This window comes from Pipra filicauda, unplaced genomic scaffold (genome assembly GCF_003945595.2).
Source record: "Pipra filicauda isolate LSUMZ 115617 unplaced genomic scaffold, ASM394559v2 scaffold49_size4853605_pilon, whole genome shotgun sequence".
In the NCBI taxonomy this organism is placed as follows: Eukaryota; Metazoa; Chordata; class Aves; order Passeriformes; family Pipridae; genus Pipra; species Pipra filicauda.
Genome location: NW_024104642.1, coordinates 3,221,646 through 3,244,609, shown reverse-complemented (window position 1 = coordinate 3,244,609; position 22,964 = coordinate 3,221,646). Strand labels below are relative to the sequence as shown.

The following is a 22,964-nucleotide window of genomic DNA, read 5'->3' as shown; positions in this document are numbered from 1 at the left end:
ACAGGTGGCATTAGGACATGGGAGCAGTGAACGTGGGCTGGTAGTCCTTGCTCCAAAAATCATGCAATAAAGTCACTCTCAGCTGTTAAGGAAAGAGCGGAGTTTATGGTGTTTGTGCTTACGAGCAGAAGGCAAGAGAAAGAGTAAATACCATGTAGGAACATGTGCCTGAGCCTGATAGATCTTCAGCAGAAGCAAGGGAGGGCAGTAGGCCTGTTCCTGTGAAATCTGGGGAAAAGTGGTGTGCAGAGAGCTTAGTGATGCCATATCTCTGCCCTCATAGCTAATCCCAAAATGGAATCGTATTTTGGGAATCCACTTTATTATTAACTGCCCTTGGCTCTGTCCTGTCACATGCAATAAGTACCACAGTGGTTTTGCCCAGACCCACCCCAGAACTGTTTACCCTGAGAATGGCAAGGAAGGCTGGCAGTCCTGTCTGCTGCCCAGGCTTTGAGGTAGGCAAGCTTGCCCAAATCCAAAAATAAGAGCTGAGTCTTTCTCTGTAGGTTGTCCTGGGGTTTCATTTCTCTCTTCACTTGAGTCTTTGTTTCCACTGCTGTGGTTTTTCATCAGTTTTGATCAGAGTCAAGTCATGCTAACATAGCAAACGTGCAAGTTACCTAGAATGGAAAATCGTCTCAGTCCGTTCAGCTCCATTGGCCTTTTGAGAGAGGCACCACTGTGAAATGAAGGAAGGCTGGGGAAAAATGCCACTGCTGGCATTTTATCAGGCTGCTACTCTCTTGATATTTGATGTTTTCTTAAGATTCCAAGCAGCCAAAGCAAGCGGTGGTGCCTGTCTCAGCTTTCAGTGAAAAGCAAAATATTTCTGCCTTCTGAGTGCAGAGCAGCACAGCACCTGTTGCATTCATGTGACTCTGAAGCCAGAAGGTAGAAAAAAAGACCCTGTCATTTTTGTCCAATCTCACTGCTTTTGAGAGAAGTACTACATTTTGGGGAGATGAGTGCTGATTGACCATCATTAAATTCTTGGGGGTTAGCAGTACAACATGCTGCAGGTGTGATAGGCTGCTGAATGGCCCTGGTTGAATTCAGCTTCTTTGCAGCTGGCAGGGTCAATGCTTTGTGTATGGGAGGAGAAAGGAGGAGTTTTACCTCAGAACGAGCCTTCATTTGCCTCTGCTGGGGGCTAGAGAAGCCGAGCACTGCCTCATTTAGTGCACCAGGAAAAATGAAAGAGCTGACATAATACTCCTTTAATTTGTTTGAAGCTGCATTCATTTCTCCAGAAGGGGGAGAGTGGAGTATTTGAATGCTGGGAGGAATGTGCCTAATTCAGGACTGTCCTTCCTCCCTAACTCGGCAGACACTACAGAGAAAAATCAAGACATTCAGAAAAGACTGTCAAATCTACTCACATGTTTGGCAAAGTCCAGCATTATCTGACTGTCGAGTGAGTCCTCGTATGTGTGACCCAATAGTTATGTGTTAAGAGTTCACTGTGGGTTTTGATACCATTTCAGTTACTGAGCAAATATCAATGTGTAGAGGTGCAAACCATGAGCAGACTGACTGCAGGAAGAGCACACGTGTATGGGAGGTCTGCTGCTTCTTTCTGATGGTGGAGCTTGAAGTTGGCTTATAGTATTATGACATAGCAAAAAAGGGAAGGCAGAATGAATTAAAGTATTTTTGTTACATTGAATTTTTAGTGTTTTATCATCTGCTATATAAATTGTTACTTTTTTTTGAAAACCAGACATTTCCTCCATCACAGTTAAATCTATTTTCTTTTGACAAGCCCTGATTTGTTTCTCCTGTTTCTGAAAGGATCAGATGGGTAATGGAAGCTGTACAGCAACTTTATGTATGCTACTCAAGATAGTAAAATGCAGGCCTATAATAGGCCTTTTTTCAGCAGCTGTAAAGCTGTTGTGTGACTACAGTGAATCCATTCAGTGTCCCCCACGCTTTCTGGGAGCACCCTGGAGAAGCGAGTTGTATACTGAATGACTGTCCAGCAAAACAGTTTCAGAGGGACAGGCTGATGACTCACTCCTCATTTTGGTCTTTTTCTGTGTATGTGAAGATTCATCCTGATGCATCTATAACTTTGCCCATATTACCCAGTAAATCAGCATGGATGTTGTGTTCCTTGCATCAGCCTTCTGAGATGGGAAAATACTGTTATCTTTGTTGTAAAGGAAGGGGAAACTGAGGCACGGAGAAATTGGGGTTAAGTGACAGTGTGCTTTAGGAGCCAAACTCTAATACTTCAGTTACACTGTAAGAGCTCAAGTGTCATTCAGAGCTATTTCAGCCCTTCAGGAAGTGTCACATAGCATGTGCCCATAGGTCACGCAGAAAAGTCTGGAGGATAGCTGGGAATCTGTCCATCAAACAACTTTTTTGACTCTTTAAACAGAGCATTAAAAATGTAAGTATGTAAGTGAGAACAGGAGGATTTTATGCTGATTTTGATCTTAAAATAGAATCCCTAGCCATCTCGTATATGAATCAGGGAAAAAATTGAGAGGCAGAACCTAGTTGATTCGGCAGGGTGACACTCTGTAAGATAATCCCTTTAACACTTTTTCTTAAATTAAGAATGGTTTCTAGGTGGCATAAGTCATGGACAAACTGTCCTCGTTTCGCTTTGAACTTCCAGCCTTCTCTGGATTTGTGTCACAGCTTTAGAGGGCTTTGTCTGCTTCCTGCAAGTCTTTAGGCTTGGCTGTTGCAGCCTTTACTTGTGCTGAATGCGAGCAGGCTCCTTGAAGAAAGAGATAACACCACGTAAGCAAGAATAAGCACAACAGAGTAGGGGAGCAGAGAAATTTAAACAGAGTATTTTGTCTTTTTTTGTGCCATGAGCAGTTTTTGGGGAATGGTGACAGATACACAGCCTCTGTCAAGGGAAGCCCACCTTCCCCCTTGTTTGTGTGTTGATCTGCTTGGAGTTTTGGGTTGTTTTCCTCCAGGGTATGTAGGGGAATAAACTGATGTATAAAGCTGTACTTTTTGAATTTTTGACCACTTTTGGAAAAGTTGTATTTTCTGAAGTATATTCAGCCACAGAAAGCATGTGGATAATGTCTTTGTTTCTTAATTAAAGGCAAGAGAAAAAGTTATTCGGGCTGCCTGTCTGTCCTAGCTGAGGAAGAAAATCAAAGTGGTCTGGCTTACAAGCACGCAAGGTCAAATCCTCCTTGTTGTTGTGTTGTACGAGTTCATTGGCTTCAATGGGGATTGCTACAGGTGTAACCCTGGGAACAGTTTGCCTTTCAGGCTTTTTACAGAGCAAAGATGAATGTGGTTGTTGGTCCTAAAAATTGTTTGTAGAGAAATAACTGGGATGCCTGTAATCCAGAGGGACCATGCAAATGCAAGACCATGCTCTCAGAAGGAAAGTGAACTCTGCACTGACTGGCAGCGTTTGCTCCTTGTAGCCAGGGGATTTTCTTGCTGACAGAGCCTGCTTTGGACTCTTACGTACCCAGCTGGCTCCTGGCCAAGCCTTGCTCTGCAGGTATGAGAGAGGAAGCGGGGTGAAACGGGGGGGTGGTGGTGGTGGTGAGACAGTGCTCTGGTAACAGCAATTACTGAAAATTCAAAACCCTTCAGACCTTTTTTGGTGATGGTGGAGAATATCAAAATTGATTGTATTAGGGACCTGCCAGTTACTCTTACTCATTTGCTTTGTCGCTCCTCCTCCCTTCCTTCCTCTCTCGTCAGCTGGGCTGGGTTTTGTAGTGCTAATGCTGCATTACTTCTCCAGCAGGGCTACTACTTCCCCCATGCTGCTACTACAGAAATACTACAGTAACTCAGTGAAGGTTTAGGGAGTTGGCCATATATGTATTATTAGTGATAATAACAGTGGTAGTAATAATAAAACTGTAGCACTTGAATACTTTACATAATGATTTTTCTTCTGGTTTACATTCTGGGCTTTCTTCCTTTTTCTCTGTCATAAATTTATGGAGTCTGATATATACTGGATTGTGCTTTAAATCAATATTTTGTAGTGTACTATCTTCTAGATTTTAAAAATGGCATGGTTTTGAGTGGCCTAAAAGAGTGTGAGGGGGTTGTGTTTGGTGTTTTTTTATTTGAGTTTTTTTTAAAGTTCAGCCCATAGAAGAGCTGCTGCTGGGGGAAGTTACCACACTTGCTTTAGATAATGAAATATACATAGAAAAAAGGTCAGGGATTTCCCCTGAGCCATCCACCAGTCACTTGAAATGACATTTTCATTCTGAGTGGGTTTTTTTGTTTTGTTTTTATTTAAGATCCTGGAGCACAGGGAAAGAGTTTTAATGCAAAACACAGAAAAAAAAGTCTGCAACATCTCCTGTGAGAGGAGGAAAGAAAGAATATTTACAATTGCATCTTGAAACACTCATGATTTGAGGTAAGTGCTTGGAGGGTCTTGTCATAAGTTAGTTAGTTTGTAATTAAATTAATCATTATTTGCCTCAGAGTGTCGTGATATTTCTGTCTAAGGCAATAAAAACAACCAGGAGAGGGAGGGAGAGAACTGTAATGTCAAACCCAGAAACAGCAGTAAAAATATGTAATGCATTTATCTTTTTAAAAATGGACCCCATGAGGTCCAGTCTCACAAACAGGCAATCATTCTGACATTTATAAGGGTTAAACTCTGTTTAAATCAATGAGACTATTCTCCCTGAAAGTTAGGCATGTGCCTAAATATTTCCTAGTTTGGAATCTATGTCATATGGGAACTCGGCAGAAGAAGCTATTGAAAAACATACAACACACAGCCAGAAAAATGCATATACAATTCTCTTACTGTTTCAGATAATGTCATGAGTAATCTGATTTTACAGCATTAAGTGATATTTTTGTATTAAGTACATATTTCTCATTTTTATGTTTAAACACCTCATTGAAATATCAAACTTCTTAGCAGAGCCCGTGAATTCTACGCCAGCTTTAATAATGCGTCTGCCTTAATTGCTTCATCAGTGTGTCTTTGAACAAGTAGAGATAAATGTATAAAGAAAATAATGTCCCCTTTCATAACTAGAGTTGCAAATTGCACTTGGATATTTGAATAGCAGAGTTCCCTGACTGAGGCTGAATTGTGTTGTCCAGATTGAATAATTTTTTTGATAAGGACAATGATGAGGTGCAGGGAAAAGCTCACCTTTTCCCTCTGGTCATCTTTTTTTTTTTTTTTTTTTATTTCTCATTGGCATAGAATCATATCTGAGTCTAGTAAAGAGAAAATATTACAGTTGTAAAACTTTCAACCACTGATAATGTTGCATAAATGAACACTAAAAAACATCTTTCTTTAATAAAAATTTCAAGTTATTTACTCTGTTCTGCCCCACAAGTTTGCTGAAAGGGACAAACTTCCTGTAAGAAACCTGCAGAACCAAAAAGACACACATAACATGGAAGAAACAGGGTATACATTCCCACAAATGTGCAGAATATCAAAACCCTTTGGCAAGTGGCATTTGCAGACATATGTTGCTTACCAGATTTCAGAAAAGAGGAGAGCATAGCTGACCCCTGGAGATGGCTCTGTATTTGCTTTGTAGGAATTGAGCTATTAAGGTTCTTTTGAAATCAACAGGCCCACTGCAGGGAGCTAAACATTTCCTTTCTGGTCAGTAGACAAGAGCTATTGCTTGGGAAATTGTAATAGTCCTGTAGGTATTTGTACTGATTTATCCAAAAAGTTCAAATTTTTGCAAATTGGTCTAGCCAACTCCTTTTTACTTGCAGGTCTTGCGCTATGGACTGTGAGCCCAAACAGCAATACAGCACTCTTTCATTAGGAGTCTGAGGAGATTTTTGTAGTGGTGAAATGAGATATTAATGCAAATCTGTTTGAAGGCTCAGGTGGGGAAATGCCTTGCTCTCTTTGAGGTGTAGGGTGACAGTCCTGGTGAAATCGGTGAGAGGGAAGTGCACTGCAGTGACGTTCATGTGATCACTCTCAGCCAATCTTTCTCTCTGTCCCACTCTCCCAAAGGCAAGCATTACTTCTTGGCTGGGCAGAACATAAATCAAAATGCTTTTATTGCTGTTTTTCTTTCATTGACATCAGGCCAGGACAACATGCACGATTTTTCTTTCACAACTGCCTTCTTGTTGCTCTCTGAGGAAGCGTGCATTCAAGTTCAGGAAAAGGTATCTTCCTAGCATCTGTGTGGCCTTTATAACCATTTAATCAGCCCTATGTTGCACTCAGAAAATCACTGAAGTCGTTTTTAGCTTTCTTTGTATCAGAGAGTGCAGGAGCTCATTGTCAGAGTATTGGAGGGAAGTTCTTTGGTGCCAAAAGATGTATTTTAGGATATTTTAAATTGTACCGCTACTCTTGTCCTTTCTTGATTATTTTTGTCAGCATGTGAAGAAATAATACCCCCATTTGTGTGCCTAGAGAAGGTCCTGTGATGTGTGCCAGAGAGTTACATGGGTGCTGAGCTGAGCGGGCAGATAGACCGACTCTCTCCTGCTTTGTATTTTTCACTGGGAGTGAACACAGGGGACCGAGCCTGCCCAGATTAAACACATGGCTGTTTTGTTTTGCCTTTCTCTGCTCTTCATTCAGCTGTCAGCATGCCATGTTCAGATGGCAGTGATCAGTCACAAATTGTCCCCTGTCCATGTTCCTTAGCTCTTCTAAACGATTAGTTTTGTGGAGCTCTTCAACAAAGATGGCACTAGTTCGATTTCCCCACCCCCTGCCCCAGCTAATAGAAGAAGACTTTGTTTGTTTGTTTGTATTTTCCTCTCAAATCAGCTGCATTAGATCCCAAAGTAACTTGTGTTAAGCGGAAATGAGGCTTTGACAATATGTGTGCTTGTTGGAGACTTCTTTAGATTATTTTTTTTCACACCCTATATATAGATCTTTTCAATAGGGCACTGCTCTTATGAATCAGAAGGAAAGTGCATACTGCCAGGCACATAATGGAATTATTCATTTGTTTCAATATGTGTTTGTGAGCCTTTGTAAAGAGGAGGTGGTAGGAACAGAGAATAGAGACCTTCACTGCAAGGCAGCCAGGAGAGCATAGTGGCACCATGCAGGGCACCACTGTGGTGAGATGCGGCCGTGCCTGTGTCACTGCTCCCATGTGTGTTCTGCTGGGCTCTGGTGGGTATTACCTGGTACTCACACCACATAGGATGTCACATGGAAATGGGTGAAGCTTATGCAGCCATTGGCTGTGCTCACTGTAAACCACATAAGGCAAAATATTCAAAAGCTGTAATGTTTTCAGTACTTTCCTTAAACTTTCAAGAGAGTGATGTAAAAGTGAACCATGCCAATGCTCCTCACTGTGAGGCTATTTATTGTAAAGGATGTATGGTATAAGTCATTTTAGTGTGGAGTACCTGAGAGCTTGAACCAAAGCCTTGGATCCAAGCCCACCAGCAGCTTTGCAAAAGGCAGGATCCAGATCTGAAGTCAGTGGTTCACATACTTTATAGTAGAGAGTTGTTTTAACGTATTTCATGAAATGAGAGTAGCCAGAAATTTGAAGCTGGGGCTTTTAAACAAGTTTTTGACTTTCTCACCCAATGTTCTCCTCTGCCTTATAAGCTCATTGTGAAAGCACACCAGCTGTTTTCTCCAGGCCACTGTTGCCAGGACACACCAACTCAGGGAATGGAGAAAGGCCTCTGTGGTGTTTACCATTATACAGCCGTATGTTATTTTTCCAGAGGATTTTTTTCTTCTAAAGAAGTTAGACTTCTCTTCTGGATGAATGTCTTTGAAGTCACAGTGGAGGCTTTGGAGGTAGGACGCTGGAATTTCAAAGACATCCAGAAACAGTTGATCAGCCTGACATGGTACAAACCGGGCCACAATGGCTGGACTCCCACCTCCTAAAAAGTCCTCTCTTGTGATACCATAGCTGAATTACAGACATGAAAAATTACAGCATTGTAGACAAGAAATCCATAAAGCCTAAATTTTTCTTTCCTTGCTATATATGTGACTGTTCTTGTTCTTCCCCTTCTCCCTTGCCCTTGGACACAACATTTTTAGTCTGTCCAGTCTGTAGCTGTGCATTTACTAGAGAGGCATCTGGTTATGTGTTACTTTACACATCTGTTACATACATCAGAGAGTCAAATCCAGCACCCAGAGACTTTATGTGTATTTGCAATATTCCCTGTGGGACTTCGAATCCTTAAGCCAGTGAATTGGCTACGAGGATACAAAAATGCAGTATTTCAATCTACTGCATATATTACTGCAGTTTGTTGCATATATATTACAAATATATACTATAGTCCCTTTTGTGTTTGGCAGAGAAAATCTGGTGTGGGAAAGATGAAAAGTGCGGGTGAACTGGCAGGTATTTAGGTATGGCAGTTAATTTGCTCTCTCCTAAAAACAGCATATCTCTGGTTGGCAGCATGAGAAACAGTTTTCATCATGATTTGAATATCTCTAAAAGGTACTGTCCTAACAGTGTTCGTGTATTTCAAACTAAACTTCAGAGTTCTTGGTCTGTGGGGAGAGGCCAAATACCTGAGGCAGCATTGGTAGCTAAGGCAAAGCTCAGGCTTTGCAGTTCTGTCTGGATAATCTGTACTGTTTGCAGCCTACATAGGAAGCATGAGTGTTGTGGTTTAACCACAAATGACAACCAAGTACTATGCAGCCACTCGCTCCCTGCACTCCTGCAGTGGAATGGGGAAGAGAACTGGAAAAAAGTAGGTAAAACCCTTGTGTTGAGATAAGAGGTGTTTAATAAAATGTAATATTACTAATGATGATGATAATGATGATGAAGCTGTAACAAAAAGGGAGATAACCAGAAGAGAAATAAAATCCAAGAAAAACAAGTAGTGCACAACACAGTTGCTCACCACCTGCTGACCAATACCCAGCCTGTTCTCGAGTGATCAGCCCCTCCTGGGCAACTCACTCACTTTATATATTGAGTAGGATGTTCTAGTGTATAGAATATCCCTTTGGCCAGTTTGGCTCAGCTGTCCTGGCCATGCTCCAGCCCAGCTTCTTGTGCACCTCCTTGCTAGCAGAGCATGGGAAACAGGAAAGTCCTTGACTTAGGGTAAGTCCTTGACTACTGAGCAACAACTAAAACATCAGTGTATTATCAACATTATTCGCATACTAAATCAAAACCCCACAACATTTACCAGCTACTAGGAAGAAAATGAACTGTATCCCAGCTGAAACCAGGATAGTGCATTACAAATAAGTAACATTCATTTGAACAGTGTTTCCTTCTCTGCTAACCTCATTGTTCGGGTCTCTGCTTTTCTTTTCCTCTTGCTAGTTCTGCAAGTGCATAAAGTCTGCAGAAAACATATGACTGAGACATGATGAGGGAGCTGGCAGAAGAGCTCACCAAGCCACTCTCCATCATTTACCAACAGTCCTGGCTCATTGGGGAGGTCCCAGATGATTGGACGTTGGTGAATGTCACAACGATCCACAAAAAGGGCTGTAGGGAGGACCTGGGAAACGACAGGTCAGCCTGACCTCAGTGCCTGGCAAGGTTATGGAGCAAATCATCCTAAGTGCAATCACACAGCACCTACAGGATGGACAAGGAATCAGACCCAGCCAGCATGGGTTTAGGAAGGGCAGGTCCTGTCTGACCAACCTGATCTCCTTTTATGATCAGGTCACCTACCTGGTGGATGAGGGGAAGGCTGTGGATGTGGTCTATCTGGGCTTCAGCAAAGCCTTTGGCACCATCTCCCATAGCATTCTCCTGAAAAAACTGGCAGCCCATGGCTTGGACAGGGCCACTCTGTGCTGGGTGAGGAACTGGCTGGCTGACTGAGCCCAGAGAGTGGTGGTGAACGGGGCTGCATCCAGTTGGCGCCCGGTCATTAGTGGTGTCCCCCAGGGATCAGTGTTGGGCTCAGTTCTGGTTAATATCTTTATCGATGATTTAGATGAGGGGATTGAGTCCACCGTTAGCAAATCTGCAGATGACACCAAGTTGGGGGGGAGTGTGGATCAGCTGGAAGGCAGGTGGGCTCTGCAGAGGGATCTGGGCAAGCTGAAGAAATGGTTTGATTCCAACGGGATGAGGTTCAACAAGGCCAAGTGCCGAGTCCTGCACTTTGGCCACAACCACCCCCTGCAGCGCTACAGGCTGGGGACAGAGTGGCTGGAGAGCAGCCAGACAGAAAGGGACCTGGGAGTTTGGACTGACAGGAAGCTCAACATGAGCCAGCAGTGTGCCCAGGTGGCCAAGAAGGCCAATGGCATCCTGGCCTGTCTCAGGAACAGTGTGGCCAGCAGGACCAGGGAAGTGATTCTTCCCCTGTACTCAGCACTGGTGAGGCCACACCTTGAGTACTGTATTCAGTTCTGGGCCCCTCAGTTCAGGAAGGATATTGAGGTGCTGGAGCAGGTCCAGAGAAGAGCAACAAGGCTGGTGAAGGGTCTGGAGCACAAGTCCTATGAGAAGAGGCTGAGGGAGCTGGGGATGTTTAGCCTGGAGAAGAGGAGGCTCAGGGGAGACCTCATCACTCTCTACAACTACCTGAAAGGAGATTGTAGCCAGGTGGGAGTCAGTCTCTTCTCCCAGGCAACCAGCAGTAGGACAAAAGGGCATAATCTAAAGCTGTGGCAGGGGAGGTTTAGGTTGGATATTAGGAAGAAATTTTTTGCAGAGAAAGTAATCAGACATTGGAATGGGTTGCCCAGGGAGGTGGTGAATTCACTGTCCCTGGAGGTTTTTAAGATGAGACTGGATGTGGCATTTAGTGCCGTGGTCTAGTAACCACAGCAGTGTTGGATCAAGGGTTGGACTTGATGATCTTGGAGGTCTTTTCTAAACTAGTTGATTCTATGATTCTTAGATGGTCTTTTTTTATGATCCATGTAGAGACTAAATGTGATAGATGTTATTTCTACAAATGCTGAGCTAGGACTATTCATTTGTATGCAGTGCATGCCAGTGAGCAGACGGACTTAATTGTAGCTTTTTGGGTTTTTTCTGTTTGCCATGGTGGGACTGCAGTCTGCGCTGGCAGTCCTTGAGTAGAGCAGTTGAGAAGAGCGTGGCTGATGAACTTGTGGGCATGTTTTCTCCCATTTTGCTGATATATGGTGGAGCAACTGAGCCATCTGGGGAGGCGAATGATAGCCATCATAATGGCAGCATATGCCAACCCATGCTTTGGGAGCCTCTTGCTAGGCCACTGCTAAAACCTCTTGGCTGGGTGTTAGAGGGGGCTGGGTAACACAGGGGTTAGTTAGTGCAGGGGAGCTGGAATGGTGAAAGATTTTATTGAATCCAAGACAATGTGAAAATGCAAATTTGGCAGAGGGCACACTATAGCGAGAGGCAGAACGCAGAGTGACCATCATGCTTCCCCTCTGCTAGAGGGCTCGGCAGCTGGAGCCCATGTGAGAGCCCTTTGCTGCCGAGCAGTGGCCCTTTGTGCCCTGATGGAGTGGAGCCATGGGTATGAGGAGAAGCTGTCCTGAGGCCACCAGCCCTGTGGCCTGCTCACCCTCTGCAGTGGGGATCCTTTGGCAGCTGGCCGCCCTCTCCTCCCCTGGCTCTCTGCTCTCTGGTTGCTGTGGTCAGGGTGCTGCAGCTGCTTGTTTGAAATGATAATATTTTATGCTGTTACCGTGGAATACTGCAGTATTTTTTGTAATTATGGGCTGCATGCCAGTAATGTACAATAACATTCTGCTCTTCCTGTACTGTTGCTACTGTAGGCATTCGTTCCAATTTGGGCTGCATTTGCAGTACATTTTTTTTTTCTGTTTTGTTTCTAGACACTGCTCATTATCTATTGTGGATATTTTTGGAGTATTCATTTCTACCCACGTCTGTCCGTACAAGTCTATCTCAGAAAGCACTTCAGAGAGTAGCAGTCTCTGTTGAACAAGCAATTGTTGTGGCTTTCACAGAATTACGTTTTTGTGAAAGTATGAGGCAAGAGTGAGATGAAAATTGCTTTGTAAGTTTAAAAATGGTTATGGTTTTAAAAATGTTTAAGGCAGATACAAGGCTAAGCCTTTCTTTGACTGATGTTGAGCATACTTAGCACTGAAGTCCTGGTCTGCTCTGAGCTGTAGGTGACTGAAACCTCTGGGATGACAGAATCTGGAAGGCAGAGCCTGTAATGATTCTCTGTAGTTTTGGTTTTAACTATTAATGTAAAAAAAAAAAAATATTTCCAGAGGAAAGTAATCATAACTTGGAAGATGGTCAGTAGTGTTCATGCCAGTGATTGTTTATTAATATTTCATGGTCTGGAGATGAAACTTTTGTGAAAGGAAAATTCAAGTCCTAGACATCAGAATTCACTAGTTAGCCTGTATGCAGTTTGTTTCTGGAAGATAGAGGTTGAGTGCAAAGAAAACGAAAGAGGTTCAACACAGAAGAGACAATTAATTTGTTTTCTGGTAAATTTGGAGTAAAATACAGCATTTTATACAAAAAGAATTGCACTTTTCTCGGATGTAATTTTGGTGTCCTTTTACTGTGCTGACTCACTAAACGACTTCAGTTTCAATCTACATTTGGTTTAAATTACCTCAGAGGCCTGTATTTGTATGCTGCTCTGTAAAGTACTTCTTATCTGCAATCCAGATTTTTTTTCTTTTTGGTTGGCATTTCAACTGACTTGTCTCTTCATTTTCCCAGTCTCTGTTTTACTAGCATTTGAAACCAATCTCTCTGCGTGCCTGCTTGGACTCTGCAGTTGGCAAAAGTCATGTTTCAGCAACAGATAGAACAAGGAATGAATCATTGCTTTCTGCCTTTCCATTAAATTACCTAAACCACTACTCATAAATATTGCTTTATGTACGATGCAGCAGCACGATTATCTCACTACATTGACGGAACAGTGCTGGAAGTGAATATAATTTTTCTTCTATTAAATTTTTAATGAGCTGCAATTAAAAATAGTGTGTTGAAATGCCAGAGTAGATATGTTATTCTCAGAACTTTTCTTGAAGCCATTTTGCCAGTTAGACTTGGTTGACATCATGTTGTTCTGAAAACCTTAAGAATTAAACAGCAGAAAAGTCTGCTTCACTAGATGAAAGTTAACAGGACAGTAAAATCTGTCGACTGAAAAGATTCAAGTCTGTGCTGAGTGGAAAAACCTGCTTTTGTCTGTCTTTGAGGATAATATTTTTAATATATAGTTAAAAAAATGATCACAAAGCAGCAGGTTTCTGCAGAGCTCCAGTTATGTCCCCTGTCTCTTGACACCTGTGGAAGCAAGTCTGAGTCACAGATAGCACAAAACTGTGAAGCCTAATGCTCTCAGTATTCAAAAGCACACCTACGTAGGAGTTTAATTTCAATTGCCTCTTTTAGCTCTGGGTTCCCCCCCTCCCCAATCTAACAAAATTTAAGAGTCATTCTTAGAATTTTGCAGAGCACTTGTGGCTTTGTGAAGTATTGACATCACTTAGAGATCAGAAAATAGCTCTGTCAGTTTTAGCTTGACGGCATTCCATTCTCTGCTCCAAAAACCTGATGAATTACAATGGATGAGTCAAAGATTTCTTGGAATTTTCTTCCCTCCGCCCCTTTTGCAATTCCATTGCCATTTTTAGCATTGAGGGCAGCTCTCCAAAGAATGTCTGTGTGCTTGAACTTTGATTTCTTGAAAGTTCAGAGCAAAAATCTAGTTGTGTCAGCTGACAAAAATCATTAAACATTTCTATGCATTTTTGTAGCATTATGTGAGCTTTACTGAAGAATCCACAGTAACAGGCAGGAGATGTTTGATAGCATCTTTGCTTCAGCGGCATGGAGATCTCACTATCATGCTGCTTTTTTATGTTGTGATGAGTTTTTGCTTAATTATTTCTGTGTTTTATCAGCTGTTCTCAGAGAAGTTGCCTGACAAAACAAATTATCAGTGGATTTGGGAGACTTGGACCATCTTGAAACACTTGTCGAATCACAGCATCCTTCTGTCTTTGCCTCAGTTTTCTGTGTGAAAAGCAAGGTTTATGTATTTAATGTATTTTAGCAGGACGTTGAGACTAGAAATACCAAGAAATACTAAGAGAATTGTGTGGGTACTACTGTTACCTAAGCGATGTGGTATGTTTATGATAAGCAGTGTTGTCAGCTGTTCTTGGCAAAGTCACTGGGGTTATGATGAGTGAAATTTTAACTCTGAGCAGGTTTGGTTTTGTTTTAACTTGTGGAAGTGGCCTGTATCGCGCATATTCTAATGTGTCAGAATGAATGTGTGAAGTATGAAGCCTTATGAAGCTGCAGAAAAGAAATGTGAGGGGGAACACAGATTAAAGTGGTTGTAAATGGAGGATCTGTACATTTTTCTTCTGCAATAGGTAACTTGTATTTTACTTAAAATTGACCCCCCCAAAAAAGGGAAAATAAAAAAAATAAAAATAAAATAAAAAAAATTCAAGTGTCCCCTTAAGAGCTGCTGTGTCAAATTTGGAAGAATGATTTGAATTCAGTCATTAAAGTGTGAAATGGAGGGATTTTAGTTCTGCATTAAATTATGCATCTCAAATTAACCTTAGCTGTGGAGTCTCTACTGACGCCCCCATAATGACACATTATTGGTACTAATGGCTTCTTTGTGACTTGAGATACAAACAGACATCCTAGACAGAAACATTTCGACTTTGAACTAAATAAGACACAGCGTGCATTTCCACCTTGGGTTTCAGTTGCAAAACCCTGCTCTCATGGTGCCTGGTGATCATGAGCTCTTCCTTCCAGCTTCCATGTGCTACTCCCCGACCTGGAAGGTGAGGGCAGCTGAGTGAAAACCTGCTTCACAAGCTTTGAAGACCAGAAGAGCAATAGATTTGGAGTGAATGTGAAGCCCATCGAGACACAGAGCACTGTAGGGAGCCAGAACAAAGACTGGGATGTGGGCAGTGGTCAGGGAGGGGGAACTTCCAGTAGATGATAATCTGAGGAGGAAAAGGACCCAAGATTGTGGGGGAAATGAAGAAGAGATGCCAGGGCTTAAAGAGGAAATTACTAAATAAGGGAGGGGTGAGATTAGTACTTAATATAAGCAGTAGAGGTTAGTTAACCCTTTATGTGCTGAGATAAAAAGGGGCTGTATTTGTGGGGCTGTGTGTACTAAAGTCTCTCCTTTGAAGCTCATTGTCATCATTTGAAAATGCAGAATTTCACTCATGGGTTTCGTAGCTTTCTTTGTGCTGTTGGGGTCTCTCCAGGGACAAGAATGTTAGTTACTGGTTGAACATAGCTACTGGGTGGGTGGAGTGAACGTGGCTGTGATGAGTGAGAATGGCATTGCCTGGGGTGCTTGTGCACAGAAGATGCACAGAGTTTCACATGTCGAGGAAAAGGGAGGAGGAGCTTGGCAAGGCAGACCCTGACTTCTCTTCCCAAAGATATTCACTAGCTCGTTGTTTTATCCTCATTTTCTCAGTGGGATGTCAAGGTATAGGATATTGGTTGCCTCCCCTTTCAAGCTGCAGTCCTAGCAGCTGCTTGTTGGAGCTAAGGAAGGAGTGGTGGAGAGGTGCTTCTGCCCCGTGGTTGTGTTGTGCGGTCTGTTACAAGGCTGCGTGACATTACATGACTTTCTCTATGGGTCTGCTCTCAGCAGAGTGCTGTGGAGTACTCTTGTGGTGTTCCAGATCCAAAGCAGGGCAACATCTGACTAGGTAGAATCAAATACAAAAAAAGTATTCAGATGCCTTCTCTGTATTCCTGAAAGGAACCATGTTCCTGAACTAGGACCCAATAATGATAATAATAATAATAATAATAATAATAATAATAATAACAACAATAATAATGATAATAGGATATGTGATACATCACATTTACTAATACATTAGAGATATTTTTATGAGTAATTAAAACACCATTTAGAATTGCCACAGTAATAGAACAGAATGTGTTTTGTCACTTTTCTCTTCCTTTTTGTTGATTGATTACTTTATTGATTTCTTCCATAAATTTAGAGTAGGTATCCTAAACATTACTGCAAATTAGTAGGGCTCTGCTTTGTGTTAATAGACTGTTGAAAGTGATAATGGAACGAAAAGAATTCAGAATTTGGCAATAAAGGTCTGAAAAACAGAGACCTAGAACACATATCTACTATTTTGCATCAAATATTTGTAAAATATTAGAACCTTTGTTTGTCCTCATTGTTAATTCAAATATTCATTTTATATTCATTATACACATCAGAAAAAATGGAAAAATTAGGCAACAAGCTACCTCAGATTTTCCATTGTATTTATAGTTAACCTTAAGCTGGTTGGAGTCAGTGGGAACATGTGTGTATTGGAGGACAGAACTTCACTGTTAAAGAGACTGCAGTCCTTCTGAAACCATGCAGAAAAAAAGGTAGTAAGCTTCTGAAACCGAGGTCTGGAAAACATAGACAGGTGTGATCCAAGATACCGGGAATTGTATTGAATTTCACACAAATGTGCACACAAAATATTTTCATAGTTCTTAGCTCATATTTCTTCTGATTTATATTTTTGATTTTTCCTTATTTTTTACATTTAATTCGTTAATTAAATGTTTTTGTTACATTTTTTCCTACCTTCAAAAATCCCAGTTTTATGAATATACTTAAATGCATGCTAAACATGATCATGTAACAATTTTTGGGTCAGTATTGTTCCAGTCCTTTTTCAGGGCTGTGTTTCTCTGTTTTCCAGCTACAATGGACAATTTGTAAAATTGTCTTGAATTACAAATACTTGAATTAGTATCATATATTTTGTTTGGTACTGTTGTTCTAGCCATGTTTGGAATATGTGTTTTCATATGTATTTTTGGGCCCAGTTTTGGATGCAATAATATGATGATTATAATATAATATGATACTGAATAAGACTTAATCCACCGGGTTGTGTTATCTTTCATGTGTGACATGTTGTGTCTGATGGTATGGATTGACTTTCTGCTCCTTATGCATCTTCCTGTGTACTCTGAGTTTACTTGTCATTGTACACATTATTGACATCACAGGAATTGTAATCCATTACAAAAAGAGCATAAAATACAGTGAATGCTCAGGATGCATTTATTTTTTTGTCCCTTTGTTTAGTTTGGATATGGTGTGAGTTGGGTGTGTTTCCCAGGGGTTTTTTCAGCAATTTTCCCATTGATGAACAAGGGAGGGGGGGAGCAGTGCTGTCAGTCAAGGCCTCTGCTTATCCGCATGGGCCTTGTGCTAATAGCAATATGCACTTACTTCTTATTTAGCATTTTTGCAAACAGGAACTCAGCCCTTGTAGTGTCTGGAAGCTCTCCTTCATCTGTGCTGTCCCAAACCAAGGTTTTGTTTGGGGCGGGAGGTGGCCCCATGCGTTGCTCGTGCTGTTGGCTGCTGGTGTTGAGAGGCAAGGGGTGGGCCATCAGAGGCTTGTGCTTCTGCCTGCCATCCACTGGCAATGTCCAGACTTCACTGAGGAGAAACACTTGCTCTGGCTATAGACATGGCCAGTTGTTAGACTAGGTTTCAGCCCTGATTCTAGGGAATGGTTACCTCTTCAGGCTTAATTTGAGGTGCCTTCCTCTGTTGCCATAATAAAAAGCAAACTACAGAAACTGTCTGCTGCACAAGGGGATGTAGAATAACTGTCTCAATATGGAAAGCATTGCATGAAATCATTCTACTTACTGTTATTAGATATAACACCAACAGTGACTATAAATGAAGGCTATTAGAGAGGAAAAAATGATATTATTTCAGTTAGTTTACTTTGTGCATATCTGACAGCTCTCTGTGTATAGTCAGTTGTGTGATTTCCTGGGAAAGCCAGGTTTCTCTTTATTTGTGTAGCTCTTTCAGCAATAGGGGAAAGAAAATACATTAAGGATCAGAAAATGTGGCTGTAAAGCCAGGAAAAATTGTCAGCAACCTCAAGAAGAGATTTAAGTACGTGGAACTTCTTTTGACTCATCTTCCAAAAGCAGCTCAATTCCGGAATAACAGTGCCCTTTTGGGCTACATTTCAAGATGGTATGATTGTACTCAGGCAGGAATTACAAGGATCGATAGCAAACCCGACACATCCTTTCTTTTCATGACAGATTCTCTGATTGCCACCACAGCAATAATAGTGCACTGGTCAGCATAAATACCAGAAGCAGTTATCATGGATTTCTGTCTCCATCTTAGATGTATTTAAGATTACACTTTTTGTTTTGATGGGTTTGCACCTGTAGTTCATGAGGAAGGAGAGTTGTTGTCCCTGTTCACCTTCCTCTCTCTTTTGTTCTTAGGCTTCCAGCTTGAGTTGGAGGCTGGGCTGTTTGTTGTCTTTCCAGTGATAGAGCAGGGCAGGGAGAGCATGCTTAGCCAAAAAGATAAGAGAGTAGGTCATTTTGAATACCAGTGGTTTGCAAGGTGTGGATTTTTTTCTGCGTATCCTGCCTCAGAAGTAGTAAAGAGCAAGATTTTCCCTGGGTGTGTGTCAGGAACTGACAGTGTGGTGGAGCTGAACTCAGAGTTGCTTTTCCTGTGGAAGGTAGAAGGCCCTGTGCTTTTGCTGTGTTTTGGCAACTTGACATGGCTGTGGCTTGGTAACCTGTGTGTATGTGGTTTTGTTTGGTTTTTGTTTGTTTCTTTTTTTAATCTGCCATCCTCAATTTACTGAAGCTCTGTGACTTTTTAACCTGCTGTCTGTAGGCCGTTGTTTTACAAGCTCATTAAGGTGGCCAGGATAGCGATGGCAGCGATCCTGCCCCCCCCCCCCCCCCCAAGGGTGCTCATTAGATGGCTTCCTTGTGCTGACATAAGTGTTGTGTAGTCATGCTCTGAGCCAGGTCTGGGAAAGGATCCAAGTCAAAAATAATCCCTAAAAAAAAAAAAAGGTATGTTTTCAGCAGGATCTGTTCCTGGATCTAGCTTGCCATCATTCTCACACTGGCTTGGAAAGCATGAGGGTTTGTACTGGCACAGGGGAAAGTGAGGATGAGCAGCTGGGGCAAGGTGGTCAGGAGTACTGCTGACAGCAGGGATGCTGCCTGCTTCTATGAAGTCAGCCTGAGGAAATGGGGCTCTCGTGAGTGTGCTGCCTATCTTGCCTTAACTGTATTGGCCCAGCTACATTTCCAGTAACTTCTGAAGTTGTGATGCAGTTTAGCCATATTTGCCTGAAAAGCAGCGTTAAAAGGTATGAAAGCCCCCTGAGCTCAGCACCGCTTGGTGGCTGGTAGACTGAGCCAGATCAACTCTCTCCAGTGATTGAAAGTTGTCAGCTGGGTCCCAGCTAGTTGACCTCACCAGGCCTCCTCTTGAGTCACAGTCCTACTGTGCCAGTTTGGGTTGAATTGCGCCGATTTTGCAGTGGGGTCAACTGTTAACAGCTGATGGGAGAAGAGCACTAAGTGCTCTCTGGGAATGACTGTTCATTTCAAGGGACATGGACAGTTTACCTCCTGGGTCCTGACTGCCTGGGGAACTGCACTTCCAGTTGTGGGGTGTTTTTTTGATTGGTTTTCTGTGTTGCCTTTTTTTTTTTTTTCATTTCCCACTAGGAATTGAAATTTCTGAAGCTGGGAGAGTTGGGAGGCAACACTCCCTTCAGGTTTTGTTTGGGTGGCCAACTGTTAAACCCTGAAGCCAAGCAGGTCTTTCTAGCCCCACCTCTACATAGCTTCGCTTGAATATCTTGTGGCATCTTTGTGTCTTGCTCAGTCCAGCTTCCATCCCCATGGGGCTGTGCTCCTCTCTGGTGGGCGTACCTGGGTTTCACCTGCCCAGCTTGCACTGCTGCAACGACAGCCCTGTCCTGCACCACTGCTGAGGAGCTAATATGAAGACACACATTGTGGTTTCCTGCTGTTTTGCTTTGTAACCAGTCCACTGGTAAATATAGCTTGTGTGTGGTTATAAATTCATTCCCTCATTATGGGTGGTTATTGTGCAATAATTATGTAGAAATTACAACCAAGGATTGTTGTGGATTTTTTTTGTGTGTGTATTTATTTATTTTTGTGCATGACATGTCCTGCAATGGGAAGAGCAGGCTTTGGTTTCTGCCCTAACAAAAGACAAGGCCACAAGCAGGTGTCAGGATTTGGTATGGGCACAGGCACCATCTAGCAGGCTGCTGACTTTTATGTGGCTCTCTTTTCATGGCAAGATGAGTACTGCAGGGGAAATCAGAACCTGTGCTATTTGAACACCTTTTTATTTGTTCTTGCCTTCCTCTATGGGCAGATATGCTGTCCCTCCCTGCAGGTTTGGTACCATACACATGTTTATTTTGAAATAAACCCTTCCTGTCTCTTTGGAGGTGTTGGCAGTACATTTCCTGAAGCCCTTGTACCTCTGGCAGCTTCCTGAGTCCTGCTTTCTGGGCAGTCCTCTGGGTCCTGCTGCCTAGCCAAGGCACCAGGGGTGGGGTCTCGGTCCCTAGCAGGAGTGCTCAGGTCTTACTTCCCAGAGGTCTTCCCTTCAAATGGCAGGCCCTCCTGTGATCCCTCCTTCTGTTCAGATGTGGAATTAAAATAAGTGTGGGGGTTTTGTTGATTTGCCCCCCCCTTCCTGTTCCTTTATTTAAAATTCCAGTCAAGCAGATCCAGAACACTGCTTGTCCCTGCTGTGTTCTCATTTTCCTCTCATCCCTCCTTTAATTTTACATTATTCCCTGCACTGTATTTGCAGGCCATATGTGTCCTTTGAACTCTGAACAAGCTGTGCCAAAAGGAAGCCTTCTTCTCCACCCCTCCTCCCATCATGGAGCCGCTCTTAGATAATTGCAATTAAACACAATGCAGAGCACAAACCCAAAAGTGAAGTTCATGGGTGAGTGTCTGCACGTTTCTGGAGAGCTTCAGAAACTCTTGCAATTGGTCTCCGCTTTTGCCCTTTAACCCTGCACCAGTTCCTTGAGTCTGAAACAGCCGCTTCTGCTCTGGGAGGTGTTCCGTGAGTAATTCACGGTTGCCTACTGTGCCCCTGGTGAGACCCAGTGACTGCTGAAGCCTCTGGCAGGGTGCCAGGGCTCAGCCAGGGATTCTGTGTGAAGGAAGGTGGAGCTGCCTGTCATTGTGTTACAACGCTCACTTGTCAGAAGCAGCGTGGGGAATAAGTGGCTTCAGGAGCTTGCTGTAGTAGGACAAGCCCTTCAGCTGTGTTCCCAGGGAGAGGTGGGCAGGTTGCCTGCTGCAAGCAGCTAACAGGAGTGGGAAAAGTAAAATTCACCCTATTAAAACAAAAAACTGGGAGAATTACTTCTTGTCATTTGTGAGGTGTGGAGAAGAGGGATGTACTGCTGGGTCAGCAAGCCCCCATGGCTCAGCCACAGGGATCGCCGTCATGTTGGACTTGAGTGTTCAAAAGGGATGTCCTCCATGGAGAAGGGTGTCAAGTGCCTTTTGTGTCCCTTCCCCATTAGCCTCTGAGAAGTGTCTTGTGTGTTAAACCAGGTTTCTGACCTCATTTCTCAAAGGATTTTTAAATGGGGAGAAATAGGAGTATTAATTAGTGCCTCATTAAGTACTTGTAGTCAAGTATGATAATTTTCTTGAAAGGATAATGTATTAGATGAATAAAAATATTCTCCATTAAAAAATGAATACAAAGTAATTTTAAACCACAAAGATTATTGTGCATTTCTGAAAAATTAATGTGATTAAAGCAAAATATATTTAATAAATTAAAAAGACCCCGTTAGGCTGTTTAACTTGTTGGTCTTGTATTAATTATTCTCCAATTTAGTGCTATAGAACTCCAACCTTATCTTACCTGTAGGGACAGGAAATTATTTCTTCCCCCACTTCATTTTTTGGCTTGTAATTATTAAGTCTGAGTTGAGGGTGTGGTGATTTTCCTTTGGGTTTTTTAGTGTTGTGGGGTTTTTGTTGTTTTCTGGGTTTTTTTTGTTTTGTTTTGTAATGTCTTTCTTAGAGATTGGCCACAGTGAAAGATCAGACCGTAGACAGTGATGAGAAATGATATGGAGATTTTCTTGATGGATCTAATTAATATGGCCTTCTCATGTGCTGGTGTCTAGAGTTGGAGCAGAGAATACATATTTTTAAGTACATTTCCTCCTGTTCCATTTGTCTGTGACATAGTATAGGTTGTGTCTGCTAGGATCACACAGACTTCCTTCAGTTACTTTGTGTGACTTCACACAAGTTAAATTAACTTTCTCTACACATGGTTTTCCCCTTAGATTAATTTTGCATTAGGCATTTCCTTAACTTTCTACTGAGCTGCTTGACATTCAGATACTTAACGAGAATTGCTCTGTATGTTGTGAAAGACAAAGTAAATGATTGGAGCTGGAGACATAACCCAGATCCATGGGTTATGCATTTATTTAGGGAGGACATAACCAATAATAAGAAAGTTCAGTGTAAAACAGAGCTGGTACTGGGCTTAAATAGTAACCTGTTTAAAAAACTTTGCATTTTGTGGCATTAGGAAGGCAGGCCCTTCCTCAGCAGTCTCCTCAAAATATTGCAAATGTTTTATCCTCTCTTGCTTGGTCTGCTCCCTTGATAGGGGTATCTACATGGCAGGTATCTGGTAATTGATTACCTTTAACTCTTGTTCCTTGTAATAGGTCTGCAGTACAGATTCAGAGAATGCTATCAGTCAAGTTCTCAAGGTTTACTAGTTTACTATTTGTTATGATTTATGTGTCTGATATCCATGTGACCTTTTGAAAATATTAAGTTTTCCAACAGGCATAAAAAAAATATACTATAGGGGAGTTGGGGTGCCATACCATGCTCTCTCAGATGCCTTCTGAACTTCGGGCCTATTTGATGATGGTGACTGCCAGTTTTCTTTCATCATGAGACACATCTTTAAGTATTTTCTCTCTCTAAGCAGATAGCCTTTGCATCTGATTCTCCACCCATGTATTTCCCTTTCAACTTTGCTGCTCTTGTCTTTTTGCAGCTTTACCAAGCTTATGCAATTAAGGTGATAGCTGCCTTGATTTCTATTATATATAAAGGTGCTTCTCTCAGCAGAGCCATTAGAGCCACATTGCCCCAAATGTGTGTGAGAAA

General features: G+C 42.2%; 1 protein-coding gene across 4 annotated transcripts in view; it reads left to right on the top strand.

Moving 5' to 3' along the window:
• Window positions 1-4,272: 4,272 nt before the first annotated feature.
• ATXN1 (ataxin 1) overlaps window positions 4,273-22,964 on the top strand; it is a 165,324-nt gene continuing 146,632 nt past the window's right edge. For 3 of the 4 annotated variants that reach the window (XM_027745054.2, XM_039386683.1, XM_039386684.1), the window contains exon 1: window positions 4,273-4,378. The gene's annotated coding sequence lies outside the window, so the exon portion shown is untranslated. The remainder of the gene's footprint in view (window positions 4,379-22,964) is intronic. The other variant, XM_027745056.2, reaches the window with a different exon arrangement.